Source organism: Saccopteryx bilineata, chromosome 5, assembly GCF_036850765.1.
Source record: "Saccopteryx bilineata isolate mSacBil1 chromosome 5, mSacBil1_pri_phased_curated, whole genome shotgun sequence".
Taxonomy (NCBI): Eukaryota; Metazoa; Chordata; class Mammalia; order Chiroptera; family Emballonuridae; genus Saccopteryx; species Saccopteryx bilineata.
This window is the reverse complement of record NC_089494.1, coordinates 199105105-199127787: the sequence shown is the minus strand read 5'-3', so window position 1 is coordinate 199127787 and position 22683 is coordinate 199105105.

Genomic DNA, 22683 nt, shown 5'->3' with positions numbered 1-22683 from the left:
ACTCCCCTTTTCACACTCCTTCTTAGTTATGCCCTCATGCCCTGTACCCCTTCTGGGTCGGGACATTCTACAAAGTCTTAGAGCCACTATCCAGCTGACAACATCTTCCCACTTACTCCTACTACTCCTGACTGAAGGCTCTCACACTACCACAGATCACCCTAAGCCGATCACACCCTCTCTTCCACCAAATGTTGTCAACCCCCAAATTTGGGACACCTCAACCCCAGTGGTAGCAACCCCCACCCACCTGTACACATCCGCTTGCAGGATCCCTCCCGATTCCCATCTAGGCCCCAATTCCCTATTTCAGCAAGTCACCACCAGGGCCTTAAACCCATAATAACCTGCCTCTTGGACCAAGACTTACTCATCCCCAAAGACTCTCCCTGCAATACCCCATCCTTCCTGTTCTAAAACCTTCAGGGGCTTATCACCTCGTACAAGACGTAACACTTAATCAACAAGGCAGTAGTTCCCCTCCATCCAGTAGTTCCTAATCCCTACATATTACTGTCACACCTTCCCTCAGACACCACTCTCTTCATGGTCCTAAACCTCAAGGATGCCTTCTTTACCATTCCTCTATCCCTGACTCTTACTTTCTGTTTGCCTTTACTTGGACTGACCCAGACACTAACGCAGCCCAACAGCTTACGTGGACTGTCCTTCCCCAGGGGTTCAGGGACAGCCCACACCTGTTTGGGTAGGTGCTAGCTCGAGATATGGTTGCATGCAATCTCAAGACAAGTACCCTCTTGCAATATGTAGATGACCTACTCCTCTGCAGCCCCTCCCTGTCCACCTCAAGGAAACACACCACTAGCCTTCTTAACTTTCTCGCTGTGAAGGAGTATCATGTCTCCTCTACTAAGGCTCAACTTCACTCTCAGTCCATAGTCTATCTGGGCATCACTTTAACCCCCACCACCCGAGGTCTCACTCTAGATCATACTCAGGCCCTCCGCAGTCTCCAGCCACCTACTACCACTGATCAGATTCTTTCTTTCCTCGGTCTAATGGGCTTTTTTTGACACTGGATTCCCAATTTTTGCTCTTTTGGCTAAACCCGTCTATGAGGCTGCAAACGAGACTCCCACGGGACTTCTAACATCTTCCAATACTGTCAAAAGGGCTTTCTCTACCCTTCGAGATGCCCTCATCTCCTCTCTCCCTCTCGCTTTACCTGACCCCAGATGCCCTTTCCGCCTTTTTACTGACAAAAAAACGCGACAATGCGTTAACAGTTGGCATGTTAACTCAACCTGTGGGGCCTACATACCTTCCCATAGCATACCTCTCTAAACAACTGGACATCACCATCAAAGGCTGGCAGCCCTGCCTCTGGGCACTGGGCACAGCAACTGAATTCACCAAGGAGGCTACTAAACATACCCTTTCTCAACCCATCACTGTCTTCTCCTCCCACAGGCTCACCAACCTTCTTTTGCACAGATATCTTTCTCTATTGGGTCCTTTCCGCCTACAAGAATTTCACCTCCTGTTCATCAAAAACCCTTCAGACACTCTTTTGCCCTCTCCCTGACTCAACCCAGCCACTCTACTGCCAGCTTCAAGGACACTTCCGGAACCCACCCACTCTTGTACAGAGCTAATAGATTTCCTCAACAGACCCCGATATGAATTATCAGATTCTCCTTTAAAAGATCCAGATCTAATACTCTGTAGATGGGAGTTCTGTACAGGGACCCAACAGACAATGACGGGTGGCCTATGAAGTGGTCACCACCTCCTCCACCCTAGAAGCCCAACAGCTGCCAGAGGGGACCACCTCCCAGAAAGCAGAGCTGATTGCCTTCACGCGGGCACTCACTCTGGCCCAGGGAAAACGCATAACCATATATAATGACTCTAAATATGCTTTTCTTATCATCCACAACCACTCTGCTCTCTGGAAGGAGAGGGGCTTCCTCACTACCAAGGGCTCCCCCATAATCAATGCTACACTCATTTCTAAACTTTTGCAGGCATTACACTACCCGCTGAGGTGGCCGTGTACATTGTAGGGGCCATCAAACCTCTCAGGACCCGGTGGCCTTGGGAAATGCTGGGGCCGACTCGGCGGCTCAGAACCTCCCCCACTCCTCTCATGTTTCTCTCCACCTCCTTGAAACCTTCCTACACTCCTGAGGAAGAACAGGCCCTCCTCAGAAAAGGTAGGGACGTGTGCAACCAGAGATGGATATTTCTTGGAGAGAGAATTGCCCTACCAAAAGGACAGGCTGAAACTCTCCTTTCTGATATTCACTGCTCCTTACATATAGGACCAAAAGCTCTCTATCGATTCTTGCAACCACTCTTTTTCTTCCCAGGCCTCCAGCAAACTACTGAAAAGGTACACGCAGCATGCATTATCTGTTCCAAAGCCTCTACACAAGGGGGACTCTGCCCCCGCTTCCCTACTCATCAGCTGAGGGGGCACGTGCCAGGCCAGGATTGGCAAATCGACTTCACTCACATGCCCCCTCACACACAAAACTCTGTTATCTCTTAACTTTTGTCGATACCTTTTCAGGGTGAATAGAAGCCTTTACCACCTCTCGAGAGACAGCAGACACCGTTGCCTCCACTCTCATTGAAAACATCATCCCGTGGTTTGGACTGCCAACTACCATCCAGTCAGACAATGGCCCAGCCTTCACTGCCCAGATAGTCCAGCAGGTTGCCACCTCTCTCAGCATTACCTGGAGACTCCACATACCCTATCACCCTCAATCGTCGAGTAAGGTGGAAAGGGCCCATGGCATCCTGAAGGGTCAGCTAACCAAACTTTCCATTGAGACCAGACTCTCCTGGCAAAACCTCCTCCCTCAGCACTCACCAGAATCAGAGCAACCCCGCAAAACCCCAATGGACTCAGCCCCTTTGAGCTGGTTTACGGTAGATCATTCCTAATTAATCGCAACTTACCTATTAACCCCCCTCCTCTTGCCACGTACCTCCTCTTTCTATCCTTACTTCACCATCTTCTCAGGGAACACTTGGACTGGACCCTTCCTCCCATAGGAGGTCCAGATGAAGCACACCCAGCAGTCCCCCTCCAGCCAGGAGACAGTGTTCTTCTGAGGGAACTCCAGCCCGGCTCCCTACAGCCCAGGTAGACAGGACCCCATACGGTAATACTGACTACTCCTACTGCAGCCAAGCTCCTAGGGCAAACACCTTGGCACCATGTCTCTTGCCTCAAGCTTGCCCCCGAACAGGACTGCTGGCAGTCGGAACCACTGGGCCCCACCCGTCTTCAGCTCACCAAAAGTTTGGACCCTGCAGATCTTCCTGTTACTCCTGTCCCTCCCACTGGGAACCTGCTGCCAGAGTGAATTAAAGCAGGGAGCAATGCTGTTACTATATCAATGAGACTGGCCTGATGAAGAAAACATCAATGTCCTCAACCTCTGCAAGAGAAACTGCACAAGGACCTCTCTTACTACAACCCACTTAACTCCTGGTGGCAGCCACCATCCTCACCTGGACTGCCCCTATCCTAGGTCTTCTTCTAACTATCAGCATATTACTCATCTTTGCTCCTCTTTTTCTTAGATTCTTACAGGGCTGCATCCATCAAATCACAGTCAACTAGATTCTCCTACACCCATATATGCAAATCCCCTCAGAGCCACCACCTTCTGACTTCCCTTCCCCATGATGCTCCTAACCAGCAGGAAGTAGCCAGATGAATAGTGGTGCCCCTATCTAACATAAAAGGTCAGAATGTGAGGTCGGTTGGCAATGGGGGAAGGTCACGTGAGAAACCAGGTCCGGGGACTTTGGCAGGAACCACCCACACCCATGACCGCCAAAAGAAATGGCCACACCCATGCCTACCAAAAGAAATGGCCCAGGAGCATTTTGAAAAAGAACAACTGTCAGCCAATGAAATTTCGCCACCCACCACCACTACCAACGCTATAAATTACTCCCAGATGGGAGAAGCTGCATGAATTCCCTGGCCCCTGTCTTGCAGACCAGTGAACCTCACCCGGGATGCACTCTAAATAAAGCTTTTGCCCATCCACACTTGGTGGCTACATCCTTCTTTCTTCCTCAGCAGAAAATACCTTACATTTATTTGTTGTTTTTAAGTAGTATGTGAGCTTTTATATGATACTAAATTTAAAATATATTTTATTCATTTATAAGTAGTGATTATGTTTTCATATTCAAGAACTTATGGTATACAGTTGAGGAAAGAGCATGTAATGTGAGCTCTTGTTATTGAGAAAGTAATCTAATGTGTTGTTCTTCAATATATTTCCTTACCTCTTCAGAGTAGAAGTTTAGCTGTACGAAATGCTGAAAGTTACTGATAATTAAAGAACTATTCACTGTCTACTCCAATCTGTTCTCTATCCTTCAGCTAAATTAACTGTTCTAAAATTAAATTTGAATTGGTTGTTACCCTGCTTGAAACCCCACAAAGACTTCCAATTGTTCTCAGTGGAAAATTTTAAATTTTCTGGTAGAGCATTCATGGCCTCTTCAGTCTTGCCTCTCACATTCCTATTCTCCCATTCTGTCATCCACACAGGGTGGGGGAAGCATTTGTTGAGAACAGAGGCATCACTCTAAGCCTATTATCCCTAGATGCTCACAAGAGATAAATTTATGTCTATCCTGTTTAAGCCACTGTCTTTTGATGTCTATTTGCTACCAATTTTATCCTAAATCCTAACTAAAGGTAAATTTCACCCCCAAATACCTTATTTCAGGTTTCCAATGAGATGTCACTTCTCCCAGGACCCTTCCCTGTTTCCTTATACTGGTTGGGTCTCTCTCTGCAGTAACTTCATCATAGGGCATATCACTTGTATTGAAATAGCCTGCTTAGATATCTGTCTCTAACACTACACTGAAACCTTTGAAATCAGAGACTGTGCCTTATTCATCTTTGTATCTCATCAACTACTTGGTCTGGCACATAGAAAACACTCGATAAACATGTTTTGAATTAACATAAGATCAAGAAAGGATTACAAAGCACAACTTTATATTAGCAAGAATTTATTAAAAGTGATTGTAGGATGAGTACCCTTGAAAATTCTTGATTTCTGTTTATAAACAAATATAGATGGGGAGTTTGGGAAAGAATTATACCTCCTTGATCAACAGTTGAAAGTTGAATATAGGTGCAGTAAACTACACAATAAGCACAAATTGTTATTTATCATAAACTATACAGTTACATATTCAATATAGCTTAGTTTCTCCAGGCTTCCTTCACCTCACTGCCAAATATCTTAGCCACTGAGACTATTACCATTAGGTTTATTCCTTTGAGCTGAAACACGATTTCTCTAAATAAAACTGCCAAAATGCAAATATGTTAAAAGACATCAAACTATTAGTACTTTATGCCCCTTCATAGGGATTCGATTCTCAGAATGCATAAACGATACCAGAGCCCTAAGGAAATGAAACAGAAGACTGGATGATTTCAATAGGAAGAAGAGATTGAGAAAAGTAAAGAGGGAAGGTCTGCATCAAAGGTCAGAGAGGGCAAGGAGCATCAGGAAGCATGGCTCCTGAAGGAGCAACGAGACAATTAGAAGACAGCCCGGGAACTAGAAGACCAATTTGGTACCTTGTATTATTTGCCCTGATACATCATACAGTATATGTGGATTTCTGCTCTTTTTTCCCTTGGGTAGAATTATTCATATAGTGGAATGATATTCACACAGTGAGCATTCCATAGCTCCTTTGCTAAAGTAGTTTGCCCTAAAAGAGAGTCTTCATTTTTATGCCCAAAGAGGTATATCTTAGTGGCCTCCCATGACCCAAGGGAGAAATCATTGAAATCCTCAGTTGAAGAGATAAACCAAGTACTTGTTTTGATATATCCCAGGGAATCCTCTGGGGGCTTCTCCTGATTCTGCTTTCCTGTGATGACACTTTCAACAAGAACAGAAACTATGCCAGACTTAATGCATTTTGATGACCAGAATTGCAACAAGAGTGACAAATGTCTCTCATTCTTTTATACTGAGTCATGATTGTAATCTTATGGACCTCCTCAGATGTCAACCTCTTGACTGGAAGGGCAAGCAGATGATATGAGAGTTCATTCTCGTTCCATCTTCAGTTTGTTCACTGCAAAGTGAAGAGGGGTGTTTCTAACAGGAAACAAGGCATGGGCCTTTCCATTTGCATTTGACTCTTGGTGTGTATAATCAAGTGGATGGGGCTGTCCTCCCCATTCTTTGATCTCTCTGTTATTTCTAGAGCTCTAGGACCTTTGGTGTGCATGCATACACACATCACACACACACACACACACACACACACACACAAACACACTCCAGTAACAATCACAAGCATATACATCCACTACTTATGCTATTCATCAGATGCAACAATCTTGGGATGTAAAGCAAACAGAATCTCCAAAGCTTGACTTCTGTGTAGCCTAGTCTGAAACCCTATACTGAACAGTTAACTGAAGAACAATCTCTCTAAATAATTTTGTCATAGATGACAGACCTAATGCCACATTTTAGTTTTCTGAGGACAAGGAATTGTGTGCATCTATGGAATTGGTTAGTAGTCCCTTATTTTCTGTAAATTGGCACAGATATATTATACTTTGGGGGAATAAGAGGCTGCAACACTGGGGTTCTGAACCTTTTAATGTCACAAATTTAGTCATAGAGCTATGGACACTTTCTTAAAAATATATACACACATGCCCAGACTACTTTTTATATTATATCAAAGGCTTTATATTTTTATAATATGTACTTTATCGGTAACTACGGGGGTGAGCAAAAGTAGGTTTACAGTTCTAATACAAATAAATAATACAATAATTAATAAATAAGAATGTAAGAATAAAATCTGTATTTTGTGTACTCTCAACTGTAAACCTACTTTATCCAACCCTGTATATACTTTCCAAAAATGTTAATGTTATCCCTGATCAAGTCCTGTGAACAATGACTTTACAGTTCAGTTTTAGTTCTTTCTTTTATCCTGAGACTTCATTGTTCTGAACATTGTTTAACATAATATTCAAATGACCATTTTCTTGACAGAAAGTGCTTAGCACATAATATAAAATATTGAATAGATGAATAAATAAAGAATAAATAAAGGGATATAATCTATATTATCTTTTGTTATCAGACCATTGTCTACATGTAAATGTAAATATGAGAAGTATAGTTGATTTCCTCAAGTATGACTTCATGTTCTGTGTCAGAATAGTTTTTGTGTTCAGAAAACTTCTAGCATCTTCTCATCAGAGATCCTGATTCGTTTCAATTTAATTTTTATTATTGATTTTAGAGAGAAAGAGAGAGAGAGAAACATTGATTTGTTGTTCCACTTATTAATGCATTCATTGGTTGATTCTTGTATGTGCCTTGACCAAAGATCAAAGCCAAGGCCTTGGAATATCAGGATGACTCTCCAAGCAACTGAGCTAACCAGCCAGGGTCCATGATTTATTTTATCAATGACATTCCAGATGCTTGGTCTGCAGCCCAGGGAACCTCTATCAAGTGGATTGCACCCTTTTGGATACAAAGTAACAATCACACTGCTATCCCCAGGGACTTGTGCCTTGCATTGCACGGGCACGCCAGTCTTACCTCTTATCAAAAAAAAAAAAAAACCCAGAAGACAAACGTGGTATTATATTATGAGCAAAATAAGGTCAATATGCCCTCATAATTATTAAAAACAAAAAGCCTGCCTAACCAAGAATTCTGAGCCTTCTTCCTCGTTCACTGAGCAAGATCTACAGAGCACCTCTTCAGCATAAGATCCTATGCTAGGCCCCCAATAGCACTTGCACTCTCAACAATCCAAGAATTCCCTGGTGAGCTCAGTCTGGTTGGCATCAGATGGGAATTACAGCCAAGTAAATTCTCCATATTGTAACCCTATTATCTCTCTCTCCGTCCATCTATCTCTCCTGTGCTGTGCATGGTTGGACCTTATGGAAAGTTATCATTTGGATGCAAAACAATTATCCTAAAACAGTTAGCCAGAGTGGTCTGGACACAGAGATTTATCTTCCCTCTCCGTCAGTGAAGAACATCTATCTTCCATGACCTCTTGATTACTGAAGCCTTCGGAATATATTCTTTGGTCTGTGACACTTTGCTCAGTGCTGGGCTGAGCATTAAATATCACCCTCTATGATTAATTGGAAGTTAATTAAATCTATCACTGAAACAATGGGAAGGCAATGAGCTATGTAATCATTGCAATAGTAAATGAAATGATGTACAGGTCTCTCTATCTCGCTTATTGACAATGATGGAGGGGTGGCAGGACTTGGATGCCTGGCCAGGCTTGCTGCCTGACTTCACAACAGCTCTCACTGTCACAGAGCCTAGGGACAAAGCAACTAAAAGCATGTTCTGACCATCTCTGCTGAATGAGGGAGCCTCTCTTCCTGAAGCCTGTAAAGTGTCCTTGTCAAGGCTTTTATGGCTTGCATAAATCAGTGGAATAAGACACAGGAACAGGTGAACAAATGTGCAAATGCTGGTTGTTACTACCTCTGAACAGCTCTAGGAAGCCCTTGACTGGGGGGGTCCTTCAAATGCAATGAATAGAATGCATGTTTATGAACACTGAATGCTTCTGCCTTTATTTAAAACTTCAGACTTTTCTAAGTGCTTTCACAGAAATTGGTAACACTTGGCCCTCACAAACCTTCATAACATGGGGAAATTGAAAACAAGTTCAATGGCTTACCTGAGTTTATATAGCCAGTTAGTGAAAGATGTGAGTAAAGCTAATTTAAAACTAAAAAGGCAGAACTAAGCCTAGCCAAATCTGTAGTTCTTGTTTCTGAACTTGATTTAATTGTGGATGTGAGGACATAGAAGGTCATGAGGTTTGGAAAACGCTACATTGCCAGATTGCCAAGAGCTCCCTTGGGGTTCAGATTGGCATATTTCAGTAGTCAGTATGAATATGAATTTGTCACAAGATAGCTTTCCAGACACTAATTTGCCTTCGTCAGCTTGGGCTGCCATAACAGAATACCACAGACTAGCGGTTGAAACACAGAAATTTATTTCACACAGTTCTGAAAGCTGGAAATTTAGGATCAAGTTTCCAGCATGGCGTGTTCTTGGGAGAGTTCTCTTCCTTGTTTGCAGGCAACTGACTTCTCACTGTGTTCTCACATGAAAGAGAGGGAAGGAGGGAGAAAGAGAGAGAGGGAAAAGTAGAAAGAGATCTTCCTCTTCTGATAAGGTCACAAACCTATTAGTTTAAGGCCTCGCTTTTATGACCTCATTTAAACTTAATTAGCGCTTACAGAATCAGTCTCTAAATACAGCCACATTTGGAGGGCTTCAAATTTGGGAGTGGGGAACACATTCAGTCCATAGCAAAAATTAAAAGTATATTTTAAAAAGTATCACTCAATAAAAATTAAAAATTAGGGTAACCTAAATTCTAGTCACTCAATATTTTAATTTCCACTTTCTTCTATATGTCAGAAGAGCATTTTCTGTGCTCAGAATTAACTTGGGCTCCACCCTCCCCTTCTTTCCCTTCAATTCCTTCTCCTTCCTAATAGGACAGACCCCAAGTTCTGGTAGCATTCCTCTTCTCTTTGAAGGGGGTTGGTCTTCTCACTATCTTCTCAGATATACACTGGGTATCAGGGGAGAAATGATAGTTATCAATGTGCAATGGTCTTCAGGGACCCAGAGGACCCTTAAAAGGAATAAGGACTATTTTGGGATCAATTGAAAACAAATTAAATAAAGATCCCTTATCACAGTATTGAAGTTTAAGATTATTTAGTGGAAAGATGTTCAGGTGAACTTCTTATCACTTGTAGTCAGAAGAGATATCTATCCCCCAAAGGCATTTTTCTTTCTCTTTCTCTTCCTCCTGCCAACAATAGGTCCATCTTCCCAACACTGTTTAACTGAGTATCGAGGACTTTGGGAAATATCACATTTTATCTGACTCCAAAATTTGGTCCTGCTCCAGATCCTCCCAGAAAACTGCGGACGCATGTGTAGCACAGTGGCTATATAGAAACCAAATCAGTCTGTCCAAAAAAAAATTCTATAAAAGCAATGCATGAGTACCCTTTGCCTCAGGGCCTTTGCACTTGTTCTTTCTGCTTGGAGCACTCTTCCTCTTAAATATCGCCACCTCCTTTAAGTCTTTGTACAAATACTTTCTGATCAAGTTAAGTTTTCTCCTCTCAGCCTATCATTTCCTGACATTTTACCCTGCTTTATTTTTTCCTCAGAATACTAATCACTACTTAACATTCTATTATTCATTTATTTATTTTATTCTTTCCCCATAGAATATCAACTCTATGAAGTCAGGGATTTTAACTGTTTTCTGGAGCTCTGCACAGAGCATGATATGCATAAGATGCTTGATGAATGAATGAATGTAAAGATGGATGGATGGATGGATGGATGGATGGATGGATGGATGGATGGATGGATTTAAAAACCAAGGCCAATAAATAAGTCAATTTCACAAAGCCAAAACAGTCAAGGAGGCAGATGATATAAGGGAAATATGTGAACTCTGTTACGAGCTATACATGCTTCGGGTTAATAGCTTAACCTTCCTGGACTAGAGTTTACTTATCTCTAGTGAGTGAGGTTTGAAATACAGGTAGCCATCCAGCTCTAATGATCTATGCACTATGATATTAATTCAAAAGTGATGAGGGATGGGACAGGCTGCCAGTCTCAGGAGCCCTTATCCTGAATCTGCTAGGATGGGCTGGAAAGAGATGATTGAAATAGATATTTCATGACTGTCTTTTTAAGTTCCAGATTTTTTCAAAGTTGAAACACCAGCTCAACTTATCCACATCCATAAACACAAGGGTGGCTAAAATTTGATGCTGTAATTTTTAAAATTTATTTATTCATTTTAGAGAGAAGAAAGAGAGAGAAAGAGAGAAGGGCAGGGAGGAGCAGGAAGCATCAAATCCCTTATATGCCTTGACCAGGCAAGCCTGGATTTCCAACCGAGAACCTCAGTGTTCCGGGTCATGTTTTATCCACTGTACCACCACAGGTCAGGCTGATGCTGTTATTTTTATCCTGAGTCTAATCCTGGGTTTTCTCCAGATATTCATCTTCTAGGTCTTGTGTAAAAACAAACAATAACAACCAAAAAAAAAAGACAATGATTTCATCATAAATTAAGCTAATAAATTCAATCTAAAATTCTATTTGCAAAAAAAGAAATTAATAAACAGGATTAAGGAAAGTAAATTAAAACTGAACAATGAACTTCCCTGGAAATATTTTATATGGTGAAAAAGGCATCAAAATGGTAAACATAGATGGCATATTTTAGCTCAAAGAATAACTTGGGCTGATTGAGGAATAAAATTACATTGCTGATGTCACATCCGGTCATAATGACTTGGAGTATTATAGCCAAGAGAATGTTATTAAACTGATTGAAGAAGTTTCTGTTTATTTATTTAAGCCTATTGACTTAAAGACTCTGTGAAAATGCACAAGATTCCTATTTGAATTGCAAATTGAATCCATCAGCTAAAGTTACATGTTTTTTAAGTCAAATTGGGTATCCCAAGCCATTAATTCATAAGTAGTCTTTTGTAGAGTATATAAATTAGCCTATCACAAAGATAATGATATAACATTATAGAACAACATAAAATAACTTCCTCTTATTTTCCCATAATGTCTGAGTTCCAGGTTTCCTGGCTCCCTCATAAAGTCTGATGGTGCCACAGGGCAAATACGTGTGAATTGCAGTTGCAATATGAAAAGTGACTCCGGAAAAAGCGTGTTGGGGCTTTCAAGCTGATTCCCTGTCAATAGCCTCTACATCAAACCACCTCAGTGTCTAGGTCAGGCAATGCTTTTCATAGATGCTGGCACTGTCAGTTCGATGCAAGATCTGAACATTGAGATGCGTGTACTCTGTCTCTTAAATCAGTCCCAATCCCAATGATTTTGGGTGGAAGGCATATGCAGGGAGGGAGGAATTGATCTTATTTTACTTAATCATGAGTGTGTAAGATCTTAATGGCCTTTCACAGGGAAGTGAAAAATGTTCATTCTAGGCTTGATCTATCAATACCATAAGAGACGACTATTTCCAGTCTACCTAACCTCTTGGTTCTATGACAAGAGACTCAAAACAGGTTTGAGCTGACAAAAGCATAAGGACTTAGAGAACTTATTATGTAAGCAAACATGACTACTTCAAAGATAACTAGAGGGAAAAGAAAGGAGTTTGCCTATATCCAAAGGAAATTCTGTAGCCTGCAAGACAGACTTTGGCTATCTCTACACTCAATTCAGTCAAAACAAAATTGTCAAGCTATTTGACATTGTGTAGTCACTGAGTTAAATAAAGTGTAAAGGAGAGACTTGTATTTTTCCCTTTCAGTAACATAACTAAGTATCATGCTTGCACAGAGTTGAATTTAAACAGTGAAATCATTAGTTTTATAATGTATTTGTTTTGTAATCTTAATTCTTGTCTAAGATCAAGTTATTTTATGCCAGAATAAACCACTAAAAAGTTAATCAACATTTTTTTACTGTTTGATGCTAAACAATTAATGTGACTGAATTATTTGAGCAGATTGATGTAGGCATTTGACATCATTTTGATGTAGTCATAATCACTTATCTTAATTTATCTATTAGAAAAATAAATACAACAAGTGATCTCCAAGCTTTCTTGCAGCTATACATAGATATTGTATACAATACCTATGAGACCTACAATCGTTTTCCATATTCATGTGCAGGAATTAATTTTTCTTAGATATTGAAAGATGAGAGGTCATTAAGAGAAAGAGCTTTAAAGTCAGCCAGACCTGAGTTCAGATACTGACTCTACCATGAATTAGGTATACAGCTTTGGACAAACTACTTATCCTGAAGGAGCTTCCATTTCCCCATCTCTAACATGGAATAATAACATAGCTACATCATAGGATTGCTATGAAGGATAAATAAGATAATGCACATAAAACACTTAGTATGGTGTTGGGAGCATAATAAAAGTTCAATAAATGTTAACTATTTTAATTAAATAAAATACCTTTAAGTGACAAAACAAAGAAAAAATATTATCATCTTTAAGTATTATTTCATAAGTTTGTGTTCCAATTTGGAAAGAAATAATGTTCAAAGAATTTTATATTGAGTGCATGGATAGACTCACATGAAAAGTTACTATTTTTATGAAATTAAATAATGAAGGTCATGAAATGTTTCTTCTATGAAATTATCAGACAGTGAAATTTCCTCAGTTTGTCAAGCTTTAATCTCAATCAATAAAAATAGTAAATGCCCAACTATGAGAAGTATGTAAGGAAGGAATCTTCCTGTTCCCAAAAAAGTTAACTAAGAACATTAAAATTCCTTAATGAATACCTCTCTTTCCAATCGCCAACTGGACAGTCCTATTAGATCCTGACATCAGGGTGACTCTGAACTAATGCTTACAATGCAACAACTCCAGGCTCATAAAGTGGGTAGTTCTGGTTCTGTGTTGTTTTGCTTTATTTTGCTTTGCTTTTCACTGTGATGAGAAAATTTGGATCAAATATGACTTTGTTGGGATTTTTAAAGCTCTCTACCATCCAAAGCATTACTTCTTTGATTCCAAGGACATGCTGCCTCACTTTAGACCCACTAGCCTTTAACCTATTATTTCAGTTTTATGGCACGTTGACACTTAGTATGCTCAGTGAGCAAATGGGAAATCTGAGTTACAACCAAAAGCAGGATTTTCTTTTTAGAGTAATGGAGGTATGAGAGATACTCCTGATCTCTCCCCTTGAAATTTCAACAAGTTGAACTATAACGCAGTGAAGGAACCCCAAATGGGCTCACAGGCATGCCTAAAAGATCTATGCACTGAATGGATTAAAGGTGGGGTGGGTGAAAAGGGGGGCAGAAAATAAAAGACACTCCCTCCAGAAAGAAGCCCAGAGTGACTGGGTTATTTTTTCTCTGCTAGGACTATGGGGAGGAAGGAAGCTCAGGCTACCTGGGTTTTGCTTGCCAGGGATATGGAGAGGTAAGTCCAGAATGACCAGATCTCCTTCTGCCAGGAGGAACAGTGAGACAGAGGAGCAGAGGGGGAGAAACTAAACCAAAGCAGACAGAGTGTGGGGTTACAGCCAGAGTTTCTGTGGTCTGTCTTTAGCCCACACTTGGCAGAGACAGAGAGAACTAAAGCACAGCCCCCAGCCTCCCAGGTCAGCCTCCCTGATCCTGCCTCCCTTACCTCACAGTAAGGAGACTGGCAGAGACAGACCCCACAGCTAACTCTCCAGAGCCTCTCTTTCCCCTGAAGAACAGAGGTGCTCCACATCTGGTCCCCTGATCTGTTGATATGTGAGAAGGAATACCCAGAGGTCTGAAAGCACCATTGCTAAGCCGTAAAGCCCTCATAACATGCCCCACCCACCAACGCAACTGCAGCCCCATCTATATCATGTGACAGCAAAACCTCAGTGGAGGTCAGCCCAGGAATTTCACAGAGCTAAAACTTGTAATACGGTGACACCTATTGGGAGAAAACAGTAACTTCTTCAAACAAATTTTTCCTCTTTTTCTCTTCTTTTTTCCTTTTTTAAAATTGGTTTCTCTTTTGAATTTCATTTTTTTTAATTTTTATATTTTTTATTCTTATTTTGGTGGGGTATTTTGTTTTTGCTTTTTGTTTTCTGTGGTTTTTCCCTTTACTTGTCATTACTTTTATTTTTTTTATTTTTATTATCTTTTTTAAATTTTTACTTTTTTTTAGTTGTTTGTTATTAAAGTTCTTAACAATACCTCTCTCAAATGCGATCAGGAAGAAAAAATAAAATAGCATAGCTACACAAGACAGATGTAGTTCAGAATGAAAATGAAAAATCTTGTGAAAAGATTCTCAATCACATAGAAACCTTAGAGTTAAATGATAAACAATTCAAAATTGAAGTTCTGAAAATACTCGTGAGACATGAAAAAACACCAATAAGCAACTTAATGAGCTCAAAAACAAAATGTATACCTCACTAAGGAGAATGAAACTTTAGAAACAGAGATGAAAATCTCAATACATGGATTAAAAACTGGGGTAACAAGTTTAGCTAATAGATCAGGCCAGATAGAGGAAAGAACCACTGACACTGAAGACAGGCAACTAGACATGCTACAGAAAGAAGAAGAGAGTATATACCCAGTAGAGGGATTGCTGGGTCATAAGGTAGTTCTATTTGCAGTTTTTTGAGGAACCACCATACTTTCCTCCATAATGGTTGTACTACTTTACATTCCCACCAACAGTGTATGAGGGTTCCTTTTTCTCCACAGCCTCTCCAACATTTGCTATTACCTGTCTTGTTGATAATAGCTAATCTAACAGGGGTGAGGTGGTATCTCATTGTAGTTTTGATTTGCATTTCTCTAATAACTAATGAAGCTGAGCATCTTTTCATATATCTGTTGGCCATTTGTATCTCTTCCTGGGAGAAGTGTCTGTTCATGTCCTCTTCCCATTTTTTTATGGGATTGTTTGTTTGTTTGTTGTTGAGTTTTATGAGTTCTTTGTAAATTTTGGATATTAGGCCCTTATCTGAGCTGTCGTTTGAAAATATCAGTTCCCATATAGTTGGCTGTCTGTTTATTTTGATATCAGTTTCTCTTGCTGAGCAAAAACTTTTTATTCTGATGTAGTCCCATTCATTTATCTTTGCCTTCACTTCTCTTGCCATTAAAGATGTGGCACATATACACTGTGGAATACTACTCAGCCATAAGAAATGATGACATCAGATCATTTACAGCAAAATGGTGGGATCTTGATAACATTATACGGAGTGAAATAAGTAAATCAGAAAAAAACAGGAACTACATGATTCCATATATTGGTGGAACATAAAAATGAGACTAAGAGACATGGACAAGAGAGTGGTGGTTACCAGAGGTGGGGGGAGGGAGGATGCAGGAGGGAGGGAGGGAGAGAGTTAGGGGGAGGGGGAGGGGCACAGAGAAAACTAGACAGAGGGTGACGGAGGACAATCTGACTCTGGGTGAGGGGTATGCAACATAATTTAATGACAAGATAACCTAGACATGTTTTATTTGAATATATGTACCCTGAATTATTAATGTCATCCCATTAACATTAATAAAAATTTATAAAAAAAAAAGAAAGAAGAAGAGAGAGAGTCACAAATTGAAAAAAAAACTGAGAAAGCTCTACAAGAATTGTCTGACTCCATCAGAAAGAGCAATGTAAGAATAATGGGTATAGCAGAAGAAGAAGAAAGGGAGAAGGAAATGAGGAGCTTATTCAAACAAATAATGGATGTGAATTTCTCAAACCTATGGAAAGAGCTATGGCCTTGAATTCAAGAAGCAAACAGAATGCTGTGTTACCTCAATCCAAATAGATCTCTTCCAAGGCACATCATAATGAAATTGTTCATAATCAATGACAGAGAAAGAATTCTCAAGGCAGCTAGGGAGAAAATAAAACATAACCTATAAAGGAAGGCCCATATGGTTACCATTAAACTTCTCAGCAGAAACTCTACAAGCCAGGAGAGAGTGGATCCAAACATTCAAAGTACTGAAAGAGAGGAATTACCAGCCAAGAATACTATATTCATCAAAGTTATCTTCCAACTATGAAGAAAAATAAAAACTTTTGCAGATATACAGAAGCTGTGGATATTTATCATCAGAAAACCCACACTTCAGGAAATACTCAAAGGGGTTATTTGACCAGATACAAATATCAAAACTATAAGTAAATCTCCAACAAGGTCACAATAAAAACAAAGATTATCTGTGACAATACTGTGGTAACAAAGAAGGATGCAGTGCAGAAGCACTCATAAGACAAAAGACTCTTGTACATATAAACATTTTTCTCTTAATAACCTAATGGAAACCACCCACACACAAAAAAGCTGCTACTGAAACACACAGCTTAAAAAAAAGAAGAGAATGAAACAGGGCAAAGAAGTATAGAATACTACCAAACAAAAACAACTGACAAAAACAAAAAAGAGAAGAACCAAATGAGACACAGAGCTACCAGAAAACAAAACATAAAAAGGCTATAGGAAATCCTTAAGTGTGAATAATTACCTTAAATGTAAATGAACTGAATACACCAATAAAGAGGCACAGAGTAGCAGATTGGATCAAAAAACAAAACTCAACCATATGTCTCTCTTCAAGAGACACATCTAAACTGCAAGCATAAAAGTAGACTCAGAGTGAAAGGTTGGAAAATGCTTCTCCAAGTAAATAATACCCAAAGAAAATCAGGTATAGCCATACTCATATTTGACAATGCTGACTTCAGGCAACAAAGGTAACCAGATACAAAGATAAACATTTCATAATGATAAAGGGGACATTGTATCACAAAGACATAAAACTTCTTAATATATATGCACTATACTTAATATATATGCAATAAACCAAAATATATAAGACAATTATTAACTGATCTAAAAATAGAAACAGACAAAAGCACTATCACATTTGGAGATCGCAACACACCATTGATGGCATTAGATAGATCATCCGAAAAGAAAATCAATAAAGAAAGTTGGACCTGTGGTGGCTCAGTGGATAAAGCATTGACCTGGAATACTGACGTCACTGCTTTGAAACCCTGGGCTTGCCTGGTCAAGGCACATATGAGAATTGATGCTTCCTACTCCTCCCCCCCTTCTCTCTCTCCTTATTTGCTAAAATGAATAAAGTCTTAAAAAAAATAAAATCAATAAATAATTAGCCTTGACTAACACACTAGACCAAATGGACATAATAGACATTTGCAAGACCTTTGATCCCAGAACATCAGATTATACATTCTTCTCCAGTGTGCATGGAGCATTCTCAAGAATAGACCATATGGTTGACCACAAAACTAACATCCACAAATTCAGAAAGATTAAAATTATACCACGCACATTTTCTGAACATAAGGCTTTGAAATTAGAATTCAATTGCAAAACAGAAATCAGGAAACCCACAAAAGTGTATAAATTAAAAAACATACTTGTAGAAGCCCTGGCCAGTTGGCTCAGCAGTATAGCATCAGTCTGGCATGTGTAAGTCCCAGTTTTGATTCCCGGCCAGGGCGCACAGGAGAAGTGTCCATCTGCTTTCCTACCCTTCCCCCTCTCCTTTCTCTCTCTTTTCCCCTCTAGCAGCCAAGGCTCCATTGGAGCAAAGTTGACTCCGTGGCCTTCACTTCAGGTGCTAGAATGGCTCCGATTGCAACAGAGATATGGCCCAGATGAGCAGATCATCACCTCCTAGTGGGCATGCTGGGTGGATCCCGGTCGAGCACATGCAGGAATCTGTCTCTCTGCCTCCTTGCTTCTCACTTAAGAAAAATACATACATGGCCCTGGCCGGTTGGCTCAATGGTGGAATGTTGGCCTGGCATGGAGGAGTCCCGGGTTTGATTCCCAGCCAGGGCACACAGGAGAAGCGCCCATCTGCTTCTCCACCCCTCCCCCTCTCCTTCCTCTCTGTCTCTCTCTCTTCCCCTCCCGCAACCAGGGCTCCATTGGAGCAAAGATGGCCCGGGCGCTGAGTATAGCTCCATGGCCTCTGCCTCAGGTGCTAGACTGGCTCTGGAGCGACGCCCCGGATGAGCAGAGCATGCTGGGTGGATACCGGTCAGGCGCATGCGGGAGTCTGTCTGACTGCCTCCCCGTTTCCGGCTTCAGAGAGATACAAAAAAAAAAAAAGAAAAGAAAAAAGAAAAATACACACACAAAAAAACATACTTGTAGAAAAACAACTGGGTCAAAGGAGAAAGAAAAGCAGGGATCAAAAGATATATACAGATAAATTAAAATAAAAACATGGCATATTAAAAATTCTGGGAGGCAGCAAAAAAAGTAATAAGAGGAAAGTTTATATCATTACAGGCTTATATTAAGAAACAAGGGACAGTCTAAGTAAACAACTTAACATCACATCTTAAAGAACTAGAAAAAGAAAAAGGCAACTCAAAATCAGCAGAAGAAAGGAAATAGTAAAAAATTAGAACAGAACTAAATAAAATACAGAACAAAAAAACTATAGAAAAAATTAATACAACAATCAGTTGGTTCTTTGGAAAGATCAATAAAATTGACAAACCACTGGCTGGACTCACTAAGGAAAAAAGAGAAAGAACTCATAAACAAAATCTGAAATGAAAAAGGAGAAATTACCACAGACATTATAGCTATGCAAAGGACCATAGTAGAGTACAATGAAAGATTATATGCCACCAAATTTAACAACCTAGAAGAAATAGATAAATTTCTAGAATTATATATTCTTCCTAGACTGAGTCACAAAGAAGTGGAGAACCTAAATAGAACCATAAGCAGGGTGAAAATAGAAACAATTATTAAAAGCCTCCCCAAAAATAAAAGTCCAACACCAGATGTCCACACTAGTGAATTCTACCAAACACTCAAAGAAGATTTGGTTCCTATCCTTCTCAAAGTCTTACAAAAAATAGAAGAAGTAATACTCACCAAAACATTTTAGGAGGCCAACATAACTCTGATAACAAAACCTGACAAGGACAACACCAAAAAAGAAAACTACAGTCCAATATATCTAATGAATTCAGATGCAAAAATCCTAAACAAAATACTAGCAAATTGAATACAATACATAAAAAAATAATAATTCATCACGATCATGTGGGATTCATTCCAGGAGCACAAGGATGGTTCAACATACATAAATTTATCAACATAATATACCACATCAACAAAACAAGGAAAAAAAATCATATGATCCCATAAATAAATGCAGAAAAGGCATTCAATAAGATACAATATCTCTACATTTAAGACCCTCAGTAAAATAGGTATAGAAGGAAAGTACCTCAACATAATAAAAGCCATATATGAAAAACCATCAGCTAATATCACACTAAAGGATGAAAAATATGAATGTTTTTTTCCCTAAAATCAGGAACAAGACAAGGCTGCCCACTCTCTTCACTCATATTCAGCATAGTTCTGAAAGTTTCAGCCAAAGCAATCAGGCAAGAGAAAGAAATAAAAGGCATCCATATCAAGAAAGAAGATGTAAAAGTATCACATTTTTGCAGATGACATGATCCTGAATATAGAAAATCCCAAAGACTCCAGCAAAAAATTATTTAAAACCATAAATTAACACAGTAAAGTCACATGATACAAAATCAATATACAAAAGTCTATTGCTTTCCAATATGCTAACAATGAAACTTCAGAAAATGAACTAAAAAAATCAAGTCCTTTTACAGTTGCAACAACAATAAAAAATACCTAGGAATAAACTTAACAAAGGATGTGAAGGACCTATATACTGAAAACTACAAAGCATTATTGAAATAAATTGAAAAAGATACAATGAAATGGAAAAATATTCCATGTGCATGGATTAGAAGAATCAACATCATTAAAGTAGCCATATTACACAAAGCAATATACAAATTTAATACAATCCCCATCAAAATCCCAAAGTCATTTTTTTAAATAGAACAAAAAAATCACAAGATTTGTGTAGAACCATAAAAAACCCTGAATAGCCAAGGAAACTTTGAGAAAAAAAGAATGAAGTCAGAGGTATTACACTTACCTGATTTTAAATTATACCATATAGTCGCAATAATCAAAACAGCATGGTATTGGCAGAAAAACAGACATACAGATCAATGGAACAGAACTGAGAGCCCAGAAATAAAACCACATGTACGGTATATGGGAGAATAATTTAACAAAGGAGCCAAAAACATACAATGGAGAAACAAAAGCCTCTTCAATAAATGGTGCTGGGAAAACTGAAAAGCCACATACAAAAGAATGAAACTTGACTACAGTTTGACTCCCTGCACAAAAATTAATTCAAAATAGATCAAAGACCTAAATATAACATCTGAAACAATAAATTATATAGAAGAAAACAGAGGTACTAAACTCATGGACCTTTGCCATAAAGAACAGTTTATGAATTTGACCCCAAAGGCAAGGGAAGTAAAGGCAAAAATAAATGAATTGGACTATATCAAACTTAAAAGCTTCTGCACAGAAAAATAAACTGACAACAAAACAAATAGACATTCAACTAAATAGGAGATGATATTTGCAAACAACAGCTCCAAAAGAAGGTTAATATCCAAAATATATAAATAACTCACAAAGCTCAGCAACAAACAAGCAAATCCAATTAAAAAATGGGGAAGGTACCTGAACAGACACTTCTCCCAAGAAGACATACAAATGGCCAACAGATATACAAAAAGATGCTCATCTTCACTAGCTATTTGAGAAATGCAAACTAAAACTACAATGAGATACCACCACCTTACACATGTTAGATTGGCTGTTATCAACAAGACAGGTAATAACAAGAGTTGGAGAGGCTGTGGAGAAAAAGTACATTCGTTCACTGCTGGTGGGAATGCAAACTAGTACAACCATTATGGGAGAAAGTATGGTGGTTCCTCAAAAAATTAAGCGTAGAAGTACCATATGACCCAGCAATTCCTCTACTGGGTATCTGCCCCCAAAATGTGAAAACATTGGTACATAAAGATACAAGCACCACCATGTTCATTGTGGCATTATTCACAGTGGCCAAGACATGGAAACAACCAAAGTGTCCTTCAATAGATGATTGGATAAAGAAGAAATGGTACATATATACAATGGAATACTACTCAGCCATAAGAAATGATGACATAGTACCATTTACAACAACATGGGTGGACCTTGAGAACATTACACTGAGTGAAATAAGTAAATCAGAGAAAGCCAAGAACTATATGATTTCACACATAGATGGGATATAAAACTGAAACTCATGGACATAGATAAAAATGAAGTGATTACCAGGGGGAGAAGGATATGGGGGATGGAGTGGGGGGAAGGGAGTAAAGAGGAACAAATGTACAGTGATGTAAAAATGATTTGACTTCGGGTGATGGGTATACAACATAATCAATGGTTCAAATGCTATAGAAATGTTTACCTGAAACCTATGTACTCATTGATCAAGGTCACCCTGTTAAATTTAATTTTCTAAATAAAATATTTCAAAAAGAAAAGACTAAAAGCACTCTCAAGGGACTCTCTTCCCACAGATATTTTCTGCAATACTTAGAGCTAACAAATAGAATATTTGACTTCAGAAACCTCTCACTTTATAAGATGTATTTTGAAAATTCTAACCCTTTCAATTTGCTTGTAAAATCAAGCAGTCTGATAAGGGCTTTCCTTGCATTGTGCTGAGGCACAAGATTAGAATCAGGAAGACCTAGCTTCAAATCCTGACTCTTGGCATTGAATACATAGCTGTGTACACTGTGCATGTGATTTAGCTCTCTCAGGGTCTCAGCTTCCTGAAATAATCCGTAAAACTGTTTAGCAGAGTACACAGTTATAACAAACATTGAAGAAATATTTGTTTCTACTACACTTATCACTACTAAGAACAAAAACAAAACGAACGAACAAACAAAAAAAACTTGTCTAGTAAAGCTAGTCTCAAGTAAGCTTTCATTGGGCCTTTTTTATTTTTTTCATGTTGGTCTTAATTAAAAAGATTCTTGTCTGGGAGATAGTCATCAGAGACAGCTCTAAGGAAGAAACAGAAAGATTTACTCTCAAATACATCTTTAAAGCTTCATCACCATTATACC